Genomic DNA, 14,206 nt, shown 5'->3' on the forward strand with positions numbered 1-14,206 from the left:
TTTCTCTTTGTTATCGCAGGATATTTCCTTTGGCCCTATAGTCTTCAAAGGGATCCGAAATATCTGTTCTCAGATTCCACAGAAATAAGGCTAGCAAAGAGATCCACGAAATACAGATGTAACTCTGTGAGATGAATGAACAGAACACTAAGCAGTTTCTCAGAAAGCTTCTTTCCAGATTTTCATCTGAGGATATTTCCTTTTTCACCACAGCCCTCTATGGGCTTAAAAATATCACTTTTCCATTTCCACAAAAACTGTCTTAGCGAAAGGCTTATTGACGGGAAAGCTGTAACACTTTGAGGTGATTTCACAGAACACAAAGAAGTTTCTCAGAAAGCTTCTTTCTCTTTGTTATCAGAGGATATTTCCTTTGGCCCTATAGTCTTCAAAGGGATCCAAAATATCTGTTGTCAGATTCCACAGAAATAAGGCTAGCAAAGAGATCCACGAAATACAGATGTAACTCTGTGAGTGGAAGTCACACATCACAGAGCAGTTTCTCAGAAAGCTTCTTTCCAGATTTCATCTGAGGATATTTCCTTTTTCACCGTAGCCCTCTATGGGCTTCCAAATATTACTTTGCCATTTCCACAAGAACTGTCTTAGCGAAAGGCTTCTTGAGGGGAAAGCTGTAACTCTGTGTGATGATTTCACAGAACACAAAGAAGTTTCTCAGAAAGCTTCTTTCTCTTTGTTATCGCAGGATATTTCCTTTGGCCCTATTGTCTTCAAAGGGATCCGAAATATCTGTTCTCAGAATCCACAGAAATAAGGCTAGCAAAGAGATCCACGAAATACAGATGCAACTCTCTGAGATGAATGAACAGAACACTAAGCAGTTTCTCAGAAAGCTTCTTTCCAGATTTCATCTGAGGATATTTCCTTTTTCACCAAAGCCCTCTATGGGCTTCCAAATATCACTTTTCCAATTCCACAAGAACTGTCTTAGCGAAAGGCTTCTTGAGGGGAAAGCTGTAACTCTGTGAGATGATTTCACAGAACACAAAGAAGTTTCTCAGAAAGCTTCTTTCTCTTTGTTATCAGAGGATATTTCCTTTGGCCCTATAGTCTTCAAAGGGATCCGAAATATCTGTTCTCAGATTCCACAGAAATAAGGCTAGCAAAGAGCTCCACGAAATACAGATGTAACTCCGTGAGTGGAAGTCACACATCACAGGGCAGTTTCTCAGAAAGCTTCTTTCCAGATTTCATCTGAGGATAATTCCTTTTTCAGCATAGCCCTCTATGGGCTTTCAAATATCACTTTGCCATTTCCACAAGAACTGTCTTAGCGAACGGCTTCTTGAGGGGAAAGATGTAACTCCATGTGATGATTTCACAGAACACAAAGAAGTTTCTCAGAACTTTCTTTCTCTTTTTTATCGCAGGATATTTCCTTTGGCCCTATAGTCTTCAAAGGGATCCGAAATATCTGTTCTCAGATTCCACAGAAATAAGGCTAGCAAAGAGATCCACGAAATACAGATGCAACTCTGTGAGATGAATGAACAGAACACTAAGCAGTTTCTAAGAAAGCTTGTTTCCAGATTTCATCTGAGGATATTTCCTTTTTCACCATAGCCCTCTATGGGCTTCCAAATATCACTTTGCCAATTCCACAAGAACTGTCTTAGCGAAAGGCTTCTTGAGGGGAAAGCTGTAACTCTGTGAGATGATTTCACAGAACACAAAGAAGTTTCTCAGAAAGCTTCTTTCTCTTTGTTATCAGAGGATATTTCCTTTGGCCCTATAGTCTTCAAAGGGATCCGAAATATCTGTTCTCAGATTCCACAGAAATAAGGCTAGCAAAGAGATCCACGAAATACAGATTTAACTCCGTGAGTGGAAGTCACACATCACAGAGCAGTTTCTCATAAAGCTTCTTTCCAGATTTCATCTGAGGATATTTCCTTTTTCACCATAGCCCTCTATGGGCTTCGAAATATCACTTTGAAAATTCCACAAGAACTGTCTTAGCGAAAGGCTTCTTGAGGGGAAAGCTGTAACTCTGTGAGATGATTTCACAGAACACAAAGAAGTTTCTCAGAAAGCTTCTTTCTCTTTGTTATCGCAGGATATTTCCTTTGGCCCTATAGTCTTCAAAGGGATCTGAAATATCTGTTCTCAGATTCCACAGAAATAAGGCTAGCAAAGAGATCCACGAAATACAGATGTAACTCTGTGAGATGAATGAACAGAACACTAAGCAGTTTCTCAGAAAGCTTCTTTCCAGATTTCATCTGAGTATATTTCCTTTTTCACCATAGCCCTCTATGGGCTTAAAAATATCACTTTTCCAATTCCACAAGAACTGTCTTAGCGAAAGTCTTCTTGCGGGGAAAGCTGTAACTCTGTGAGATGATTTCACAGAACACAAAGAAGTTTCTCAGAAAGCTTCTTTCTCTTTGTTATCGGAGGATATTTCCTTTGGCCCTATAGTCTTCAAAGGGATCCGAAATATCAGTTCTCAGATTCCACAGAAATAAGGCTAGCAAAGAGATCCACGAAATACAGATGTAACTCCGTGAGTGAAAGTCACACATCACAGAGCAGTTTCTCAGAAAGCTTCTTTCCATATTTCATCTGAGGATAATTCCTTTTTCAGCATAGCCCTCTATGGGCTTTCAAATATCACTTTGCCAATTTCACAAGAACTGTCTTAGCGAAAGGCTTCTTGAGGGGAAAGCTGTAACTCTGTGAGATGATTTCACAGAACACAAAGAAGTTTCTCAGAAAGCTTCTTTCTCTTTGTTATCGGAGGGTATTTCCTTTCGGCCCTACAGTCTTCAAAGGGATCCGAAATATCTGTTCTCAGATTCTACAGAAATAAGGCTAGCAAAGAGATCCACGAAATACTGATGTAACTCTGTGAGTGGAAGTAACACATCACAGAGCAGTTTCTCAGAATGCTTCTTTCCAGATTTCATCTGAGGTTATTTCCTTTTTCACCATAGCCCTCTATGGCCTTCCAAATATCACTTTGCCAATTCCACAAGAACTGTCTTAGCGAAAGGCTTCTTGAGGGGAAAGCTGTAACTCTGTGAGATGATTTCACAGAACACAAAGAAGTTTCTCAGAAAGCTTCTTTCTCTTTGTTATCGGAGGATATTTCCTTTGGCCCTATAGTCTTCAAAGGGATCCGAAATATCTGTTCTCAGATTCCACAGAAAGAAGGCTAGCAAAGAGATCCACGAAATACAGATGTAACTCCGTGAGTGGAAGTCACCCATCACAGAGCAGTTTCTCAGAGGGCTTCTTTCCAGATTTCATCTGAGGATATTTCCTTTTTCACCGTAGCCTACTAGGGGCTTCCAAATATCACTTTGCCAATTCCACAAGAACTGTCTTAGCGAAAGGCTTCTTGAGGGGAAAGCTCTAACTCTGTGAGATGATTTCACAGAACACAAAGAAGTTTCTCAGAAAGCTTCTTTCTCTTTGTTATAGGATGATATTTCCTTTGGCCCTATAGTCTTCAAAGGGATCCGAAATATCTGTTCTCAGATTATACAGAAATAACGCTAGCAAAGAGATACACGAAATACAGATGTAACTCTGTGAGTGGAAGTCACACATCACAGAGCAGTTTCTCAAAAAGCTTCTTTCCAGATTTCACCTGAGGATATTTCCTTTTTCACCATAGCCCTCTATGGGCTTCCAAATATCACTTTGACAATTCCACAAGAACTGTCTTAGCGAAAGGCTTCTTGAGGGGAAAGCTGAAACTCTGTGAGATGATTTCACAGAATACAAAGAAGTTACTCAGAAAGCTTCTTTCTCTTTGTTATCGCAGCATATTTCCTTTGGCCCTATATTCTTCAAAGGGATCCGAAATATCTGTTCTCAGATTCCACAGAAATAAGGCTAGCAAAGAGATCCACGAAATACAGAAGTAACTCTGTGCGATGAATGAACAGAACACTAAGCAGTTTCTCAGAAAGCTTCTTTCCAGATTTCATCTGAGGATATTTCCTTTTTCACCATAGCCCTCTAAGAGCTTCCTAATATCACTTTGCCAATTCCACAAGAACTGTCTTAGCGAAAGGCTTCTTGAGGGGAAAGCTGTAACTCTGTGAGATGATTTCACAGAACACAAAGTAGTTTTTCAGAAAGCTTCTTTCTCTTTGTTATCGGAGGATATTTCCATTGGCCCTATAGTCATCAAAGGGATCAGAAATATCTGTTCTCAGATTCCACAGAAATAAGGCTAGCAAGGAGATCCACGAAATACAGATGTAACTCTGTGAGATGAATGAACAGAACACTAAGCAGTTTCTCAGAAAGCTTCTTTCCAGATTTCATCTAAGGATATTTCCTTTTTCTCCATAGCCCTCTATGGGCTTCCAAATATCACTTTGCCAATTCCACAAGAACTGTCTTAGCGAAAGGCTTCCTGAGGGGAAACCTGTAACTCTGTGAGATGATTTCACAGAACACAAAGAAGTTGCTCAGAAAGCTTGTTTCTCTTTGTTATCGCTAGATATTTCCTTTGGCCGTATAATCTTCAAAGGGATCCGAAATATCTGTTCTCAGATTCCACAGAAATAAGGCTAGGAAAGAGATCCACGAAATACAGATGCAACTCTGTGAGATGAATGAACAGAACACTAAGCAGTTTCTCAGAAAGCTTGTTTCCAGATTTCATCTGAGGATATTTCCTTTTTCACCATAGCCCTCTATGGGCTTCCAAATATCACTTTGCCAATTCCACAAGAACTGTCTTAGCGAAAGGCTTCTTGAGGGGAAAGCTGTAACTCTGTGAGATGATTTCACAGAACACAAAGAAGTTTCTCAGAAAGCTTCTTTCTCTTTGTTATCGGAGGATATTTCCTTTGGCCCTATAGTCTTCAAAGGGATCCGAAATATCTGTTCTCAGATTCCACAGAAATAAGGCTAGCAAAGAGATCCACGAAATACAGATGTAACTCCGTGAGTGAAAGTCACACATCACAGAGCAGTTTCTCAGAAAGCTTCTTTCCATATTTCATCTGAGGATAATTCCTTTTTCAGCATAGCCCTCTATGGGCTTTCAAATATCACTTTGCCAAATTCACAAGAACTGTCTTAGCGAAAGGCTTCTTGAGGGGAAAGCTGTAACTCTGTGAGATGATTGCACAGAACACAAAGAAGTTTCTCAGAAAGCTTCTTTCTCTTTGTTATCGGAGGATATTTCCTTTCGGCCCTACAGTCTTCAAAGGGATCCGAAATATCTGTTCTCAGATTCCACAGAAATAAGGCTAGCAAAGAGATCCACGAAATACTGATGTAACTCTGTGAGTGGAAGTAACACATCACAGAGCAGTTTCTCAGAATGCTTCTTTCCAGATTTCATCTGAGGTTATTTCCTTTTTCACCATAGCCCTCTATGGGCTTCCAAATATCACTTTGCCAATTCCACAAGAACTGTCTTAGCGAAAGGCTTCTTGAGGGGAAAGCTGTAACTCTGTGAGATGATTTCACAGAACACAAAGAAGTTTCTCAGAAAGCTTCTTTCTCTTTGTTATCGGAGGATATTTCCTTTGGCCCTATAGTCTTCAAAGGGATCCGAAATATCTGTTCTCAGATTCCACAGAAAGAAGGCTAGCAAAGAGATCCACGAAATACAGATGTAACTCCGTGAGTGGAAGTCACCCATCACAGAGCAGTTTCTCAGAGGGCTTCTTTCCAGATTTCATCTGAGGATATTTCCTTTTTCACCATAGCCCTCTATGGGCTTCCAAATATCACTTTGCCAATTCCACAAGAACTGTCTTAGCGAAAGGCTTCTTGAGGGGAAAGCTGTAACTCTGTGAGATGATTTCACAGAACACAAAGAAGTTTCTCAGAAAGCTTCTTTCTCTTTTTTATCGGAGGATATTTCCTTTGGCCCTATACTCTTGAAAGGGATCCGAAATATCTGTTCTCAGATTCCTCAGAAATAATGCTAGCAAAGAGATCCACGAAATACAGATGTAACTCTGTGAGATGAATGAACAGAACACTAAGAAGTTTCTCAGAAAGCTTCTTTCCAGATTTCATCTGAGGATATTTCCTTTTTCACCATAGCCCTCTATGGGCTTAAAAATATCACTTTTCCAATTCCACAAGAACTGTCTTAGCGAAAGTCTTCTTGCGGGGAAAGCTGTAACTCTGTGAGATGATTTCACAGAACACAAAGAAGTTTCTCAGAAAGCTTCTTTCTCTTTGTTATCGGAGGATATTTCCTTTGGCCCTATAGTCTTCAAAGGGATCCGAAATATCTGTTCTCAGATTCCACAGAAATAAGGCTAGCAAAGAGATCCACGAAATACAGATGTAACTCCGTGAGTGGAAGTCACACATCACAGAGCAGTTTCTCAGAAAGCTTCTTTCCAGATTTCATCTGAGGATAATTCGTTTTTCAGCATAGCCCTCTATGGGCTTTCAAATATCACTTTGCCATTTCCACAAGAACTGTCATAGCGAAAGGCTTCTTGAGGGGAAAGCTGTAACTCCGTGTGATGATTTCACAGAACACAAAGAAGTTTCTCAGAACTTTCTTTCTCTTTGTTATCGGAGGATATTTCCTTTGGCCCTATAGTCTTCAAAGGGATCCGAAATATCTGTTCTCAGATTCCACAGAAATAAGGCTAGCAAAGAGATCCACGAAATACAGATGTAACTCCGTGAGTGGAAATCACCCATCACAGAGCAGTTTCTCAGACAGCTTCTTTCCAGATTTCATCTGAGGATATTTCCTTTTTCACCAGAGCCCTCTATGGGCTTCCAAATATCACTTTGCCAATTCCACAAGAACTGTCTTAGCGAAAGGCTTCTTGAGGGGAAAGCTGTAACTCTGTGAGATGATTTCACAGAACACAAAGAAGTTTCTCAGAAAGCTTCTTTCTCTTTGTTATAGGATGATATTTCCTTTGGCCCTATAGCCTTCAAAGGGATCGGAAATATCTGTTCTCAGATTATACAGAAATAACGCTAGCAAAGAGATCCACGAAATACACATGTAACTCTGTGAGTGGAAGTCACACATCACAGAGCAGTTTCTCAAAAAGCTTCTTTCCAGATTTCACCTGAGGATATTTCCTTTTTCACCATAGCCCTCTATGGGCTTCCAAATATCACTTTGACAATTCCACAAGAACTGTCTTAGCGAAAGGCTTCTTGAGGGGAAAGCTGAAACTCTGTGAGATGATTTCACAGAATACAAAGAAGTTACTCAGAAAGCTTCTTTCTCATTGTTATCGCAGGATATTTCCTTTGGCCCTATAGTCTTCAAAGGGATCCGAAATATCTGTTCTCAGATTCCACAGAAATAAGGCTAACAAAGAGATCCACGAAATACAGAAGTAACTCTGTGCGATGAATGAACAGAACACTAAGCAGTTTCTCAGAAAGCTTCTTTCCAGATTTCATCTGAGGATATTTCCTTTTTCACCATAGCCCTCTATGAGCTTCCTAATATCACTTTGCCAATTCCACAAGAACTGTCTTAGCGAAAGGCTTCTTGAGGGGAAAGCTGTAACTCTGTGAGATGATTTCACAGAACACAAAGAAGTTTTTCAGAAAGCTTCTTTCTCTTTGTTATCGGAGGATATTTCCTTTGGCCCTATAGTCTTCAAAGGGATCCGAAATATCTGTTCTCAGATTCCACAGAAATAAGGCTAGCAAAGAGATCCACGAAATACAGATGTAACTCTGTGAGATGAATGAACAGAACACTAAGCAGTTTCTCAGAAAGCTTCTTTCCAGATTTCATCTGAGGATATTTCCTTTTTCTCCATAGCCCTCTATGGGCTTCCAAATATCACTTTGCCAATTCCACAAGAACTGTCTTAGCGAAAGGCTTCTTGAGGGGAAAGCTGTAACTCTGTGAGATGATTTCACAGAACACAAAGAAGTTTCTCAGAAAGCTTCTTTCTCTTTGTTATCGCTAGATATTTCCTTTGGCCCTATAGTCTTCAAAGGGATCCGAAATATCTGTTCTCAGATTCCACAGAAATAAGGCTAGCAAAGAGATCCACGAAATACAGATGCAACTATGTGAGATGAATGAACAGAACACTAAGCAGTTTCTCAGAAAGCTTGTTTCCAGATTTCATCTGAGGATATTTCCTTTTTCACCATAGCCCTCTATGGGCTTCCAAATATCACTTTGCCAATTCCACAAGAACTGTCTTAGCGAAAGGCTTCTTGAGGGGAAAGCTGTAACTCTGTGAAATGATTTCACAGAACACAAAGAAGTTTCTCAGAAAGCTTCTTTCTCTTTGTTATAGGAGGATATTTCCTTTGGCCCTATAGTCTTCAAAGGGATCCGAAATATCTTTTCTCAGATTCCACAGAAATAAGGCTAGCAAAGAGATCCACGAAATACAGATGTAACTCCGTGAGTGAAAGTCACACATCACAGAGCAGTTTCTCAGAAACCTTCTTTCCATATTTCATCTGAGGATAATTCCATTTTCAGCATAGCCCTGTATGGGCTTCCAAATATCACTTTGCCAATTCCAGAAGAACTGTCTTAGCGAAAGGCTTCTTGAGGGGAAAGCTCTAACTCTGTGAGATGATTTCACAGAACACAAAGAAGTTTCTCAGAAAGCTTCTTTCTCTTTGTTATAGGATGATATTTCCTTTGTCCCTATAGTCTTCAAAGGGATCCGAAATATCTGTTCTCAGATTCCACAGAAAGAAGGCTAGCAAAGAGATCCACGAAATACAGATGTAACTCCGTGAGTGGAAGTCACCCATCACAGAGCAGTTTCTCAGAGGGCTTCTTTCCAGATTTCATCTGAGGATATTTCCTTTTTCACCATAGCCCTCTATGGGCTTCCAAATATCACTTTGCAAATTCCAGAAGAACTGTCTTAGCGAAAGGCTTCTTGAGGAGAAAGCTGTAACTCTGTGAGATGATTTCACAGAACACAAAGAAGTTTCTCAGAAAACTTCTTTCTCTTTATTATCGCAGGATATTTCCTTTGGCCCTATATTCTTCAAAGGGATCCGAAATATCTGTTCTCAGATTCCACAGAAATAAGGCTAGCAAAGAGATCCACGAAATACAGATGTAACTCTGTGCGATGAATGAACAGAACACTAAGCAGTTTCTCAGAAATCTTCTTTCCAGATTTCATCCGAGGATATTTCCTTTTTCACCATAGCCCTCTATGAGCTTCCTAATATCACTTTGCCAATTCCACAAGAACTGTCTTTGCGAAAGGCTTCTTGAGGGGAAAGCTGTAACTCTGTGAGATGATTTCACAGAACACAAAGAAGTTTTTCAGAAAGCTTCTTTCGCTTTGTTATCGGAGGATATTTCCTTTGGCACTATAGTCTTCAAAGGGATCCGAAATATCTGTTCTCAGATTCCACAGAAAGAAGGCTAGCAAAGAGATCCACGAAATACAGATGTAACTCCGTGAGTGGAAGTCACCCATCACAGAGCAGTTTCTCAGAGGGCTTCTTTCCAGATTTCATCTGAGGATATTTCCTTTTTCACCATAGCCCTCTATGGGCTTCCAAATATCACTTTGCCAATTCCACATGAACTGTCTTAGCGAAAGGCTTCTTGAGGGGAAAGCTGTAACTCTGTGAGATGATTTCACAGAACACAAAGAAGTTTCTCAGAAAGCTTCTTTCTCTTTGTTATAGGATGATATTTCCTTTGGCCCTATAGTCTTCAAAGGGATCCGAAATATCTGTACTCAGATTATACAGAAATAACGCTAGCAAAGAGATACACGAAATACAGATGTAACTCTGTGAGTGGAAGTCACACATCACAGAGCAGTTTCTCAAAAAGCTTCTTTCCTGGTTTCACCTGAGGATATTTCCTTTTTCACCATAGCCCTCTATGGGCTTCCAAATATCACTTTGACAATTCCACAAGAACTGTCTTAGCAAAAGGCTTCTTGAGGGGAAAGCTGTAACTCTGTGAGATGATTTCAAAGAACACAAAGAAGTTTCTCAGAAAGCTTCTTTCTCTTTGTTATCGCAGGATATTTCCTTTGGCCCTATAGTCTTCAAAGGGATCCGAAATATCTGTTCTCAGATTCCACAGAAAGAAGGCTAGCAAAGAGATTCACGAAATACAGATGTAACTCTGTGAGATGAATGAACAGAACACTAAGCAGTTTCTCAGAAAGCTTCTTTCCAGATTTCATCAGAGGATATTTCCTTTTTCACCGTAGCCCTCTATGGGCTTCCAAATATCACTTTGCCAATTCCACAAGAACTGTCTTAGCGAAAGGCTTCTTGAGGGGAAAGCTCTAACTCTGTGATATGATTTCACAGAACACAAAGAAGTTTCTCAGAAAGCTTCTTTCTCTTTTTTATAGGATGATATTTCCTTTGGCCCTATAGTCTTCAAAGGGATCCGAAATATCTGTTCTCAGATTATACACAAATAACGCTAGCAAAGAGATACACGAAATACAGATGTAACTCTGTGAGTGGAAGTCACACATCACAGAGCAGTTTCTGAAAAAGCTTCTTTCCAGGTTTCACCTGAGGATATTTCCTTTTTCACCATAGCCCTCTAAGGGCTTCCAAATATCACTTTGACAATTCCACAAGAACAGTCTTAGCGAAAGGCTTCTTGAGGGGAAAGCTGTAACTCTGTGAGATGATTTCACAGAACACAAAGAAGTTTTTCAGAAAGCTTCTTTCTCTTTGTTATCGGAGGATATTTCCTTTGGCCCTATAGTCTGCAAAGGGATCTGAAATATCTGTTCTCAAATTCCACAGAAATAAGGCTAGCAAAGAGATCCACGAAATACAGATGTAACTCTGTGAGATGAATGAACAGAACACTAAGCAGTTTCTCAGAAAGCTTCTTTCCAGATTTCATCTGAGGATATTTCCTTTTTCACCATAGCCCTCTATGGGCTTCCAAATATCACTTTGCCAATTCCACAAGTACTGTCTTAGCGAAAGGCTTCTTGAGGAGAAAACTGTAACTCTGTGAGATGATTTCACAGAACACAAAGAAGTTTCTCAGAAAGCTTCTTTCTCTTTGTTATCGCAGGATATTTCCTTTGGCCCTATAGTCTTCAAAGGGATCCGAAATATCTGTTCTCAGATTCCACAGAAATAAGGCTAGCAAAGAGATCCACGAAATACAGATGTAACTCTGTGAGATGAATGAACAGAACACTAAGCAGTTTCTCAGAAAGCTTCTTTCCAGATTTCATCTGAGGATATTTCCTTTTTCACCACAGCCCTCTATGGGCTTAAAAATATCACTTTTCCAATTCCACAAAAACTGTCTTAGCGAAAGGCTTCTTGAGTGGAAAGCTGTAACTCTGTGAGATGATTTCACAGAACACAAAGAGGTTTCTCAGAAAGATTCTTTCTCTTTGTTATCAGAGGATATTTCCTTTGGCCCTATAGTCTTCAAAGGGATCCGAAATATCTGTTCTGAGATTCCACAGAAATAAGGGTGGCAAGGAGATCCACGAAATAGAGATGTAACTCTGTGAGTGGAAGTCACACATCACAGAGCAGTTTCTCAGAAAGCTTCTTTCCAGATTACATCTGAGGATATTTCCTTTTTCACCGTAGCCCTCTAGGGGCTTCCAAATATCACTTTGCCAATTCCACAAGAACTGTCTTAGCGAAAGTCTTCTTGAGGGGAAAGCTGTAACTCTGTGAGATGATTTCACAGAACACAAAGAAGTTTCTCAGAAAGCTTCTTTCTCTTTGTTATCGGAGGATATTTCCTTTGGCCCTATAGTCTTCAAAGGGATCCGAAATATCTGTTCTCAGATTCCACAGAAATAAGGCTAGCAAAGAGATCCACGAAATACAGATGTAACTCCGTGAGTGGAAGTCACCCATCACAGAGCAGTTTCTCAGAAAGCTTCTTTCCAGATTTCATCTGAGGATATTTCCTTTTTCACCATAGCCCTCTATGGGCTTCCAAATATCACTTTGCCAATTCCACAAGAACTGTCTTAGCGAAAGGCTTCTTGAGGGGAAAGCTGTAACTCTGTGAGATGATTTCACAGAACACAAAGAAGTTTCTCAGAAAGCTTCTTTCTCTTTGTTATCGCAGGATATTTCCTTTGGCCCTATATTCTTCAAAGGGATCCGAAATATCTGTTCTCAGATTCCACAGAAATAAGGCTAGCAAAGAGATCCACGAAATACAGATGCAACTCTGTGAGATGAATGAACAGAACACTAAGCTGTTTCTCTGAAAGCTTGTTTCCAGATTTCATCTGAGGATATTTCCTTTTTCACCATAGCCCTCTATGGGCTTCCAAATATCACTTTGCCAATTCCACAAGAACTGTCTTAGCGAAAGGCTTCTTGAGGGGAAAGCTGTAACTCTGTGAGATGATTTCACAGAACACAAAGAAGTTTCTCAGAAAGCTTCTTTCTCTTTGTTATAGGATGATATTTCCTTTGGCCCTATAGTCTTCAAAGGGATCCGAAATATCTGTTCTCAGATTATACAGAAATAACGCTAGCAAAGAGATCCACGAAATACACATGTAACTCTGTGAGTGGAAGTCACACATCACAGAGCAGTTTCTCAGAAAACTTCTTTCCAGATTTCGTCTGAGGATAATTCCTTTTTCAGCATAGCCTTCTATGGGCTTTCAAATATCACTTTGCCATTTCCACAAGAACTGTCTTAGCGAAAGGCTTCTTGAGGGGAAAGCTGTAACTCCGTGTGATGATTTCACAGAACACAAAGAAGTTTCTCAGAACTTTCTTTCTCTTTGTTATCGCAGGATATTTCCTTTGGCCCTATAGTCTTCAAAGGGATCCGAAATATCTGTTCTCAGATTCCACAGAAATAAGACTAGCAAAGAGATCCACGAAATACAGATGCAACTCTGTGAGATGAATGAACAGAACACTAAGCTGTTTCTCAGAAAGCTTGTTTCCAGATTTCATCTGAGGATATTTCCTTTTTCACCATAGCCCTCTATGGGCTTCCAAATATCACTTTGCCAATTCCACAAGAACTGTCTTAGCGAAAGGCTTCTTGAGGGGAAAGCTGTAACTCTGTGAGATGATTTCACAGAACACAAAGAAGTTTCTCAGAAAGCTTCTTTCTCTTTGTTATCGGAGGATATTTCCTTTGGCCCTATAGTCTTCAAAGGGATCCGAAATATCTGTTCTCAGATTCCACAGAAAGAAGGCTAGCAAAGAGATCCACGAAATACAGATGTAACTCCGTGAGTGGAAGTCACCCATCACAGAGCAGTTTCTCAGAGGGCTTCTTTCCAGATTTCATCTGAGGATATTTCCTTTTTCACCATAGCCCTCTATGGGCTTCCAAATATCACTTTGCCAATTCCACAAGAACTGTCTTAGCGAAAGGCTTCTTGAGGGGAAAGCTGTAACTCTGTGAGATGATTTCACAGAACACAAAGAAGTTTCTCAGAAAGCTTCTTTCTCTTTTTTATCGGAGGATATTTCCTTTGGCCCTATACTCTTGAAAGGGATCCGAAATATCTGTTCTCAGATTCCTCAGAAATAAGGCTAGCAAAGAGATCCACGAAATACAGATGTAACTCTGTGAGATGAATGAACAGAACACTAAGAAGTTTCTCAGAAAGCTTCTTTCCAGATTTCATCTGAGGATATTTCCTTTTTCACCATAGCCCTCTATGGGCTTAAAAATATCACTTTTCCAATTCCACAAGAACTGTCTTAGCGAAAGTCTTCTTGCGGGGAAAGCTGTAACTCTGTGAGATGATTTCACAGAACACAAAGAAGTTTCTCAGAAAGCTTCTTTCTCTTTGTTATCGGAGGATATTTCCTTTGGCCCTATAGTCTTCAAAGGGATCCGAAATATCTGTTCTCAGATTCCACAGAAATAAGGCTAGCAAAGAGATCCACGAAATACAGATGTAACTCCGTGAGTGGAAGTCACACATCACAGAGCAGTTTCTCAGAAAGCTTCTTTCCAGATTTCATCTGAGGATAATTCCTTTTTCAGCATAGCCCTCTATGGGCTTTCAAATATCACTTTGCCATTTCCACAAGAACTGTCATAGCGAAAGGCTTCTTGAGGGGAAAGCTGTAACTCCGTGTGATGATTTCACAGAACACAAAGAAGTTTCTCAGAACTTTCTTTCTCTTTGTTATCGGAGGATATTTCCTTTGGCCCTATAGTCTTCAAAGGGATCCGAAATATCTGTTCTCAGATTCCACAGAAATAAGGCTAGCAAAGAGATCCACGAAATACAGATGTAACTCCGTGAGTGGAAATCACCCA

Source organism: Macaca mulatta, chromosome 8 (genome assembly GCF_049350105.2).
Source record: "Macaca mulatta isolate MMU2019108-1 chromosome 8, T2T-MMU8v2.0, whole genome shotgun sequence".
In the NCBI taxonomy this organism is placed as follows: Eukaryota; Metazoa; Chordata; class Mammalia; order Primates; family Cercopithecidae; genus Macaca; species Macaca mulatta.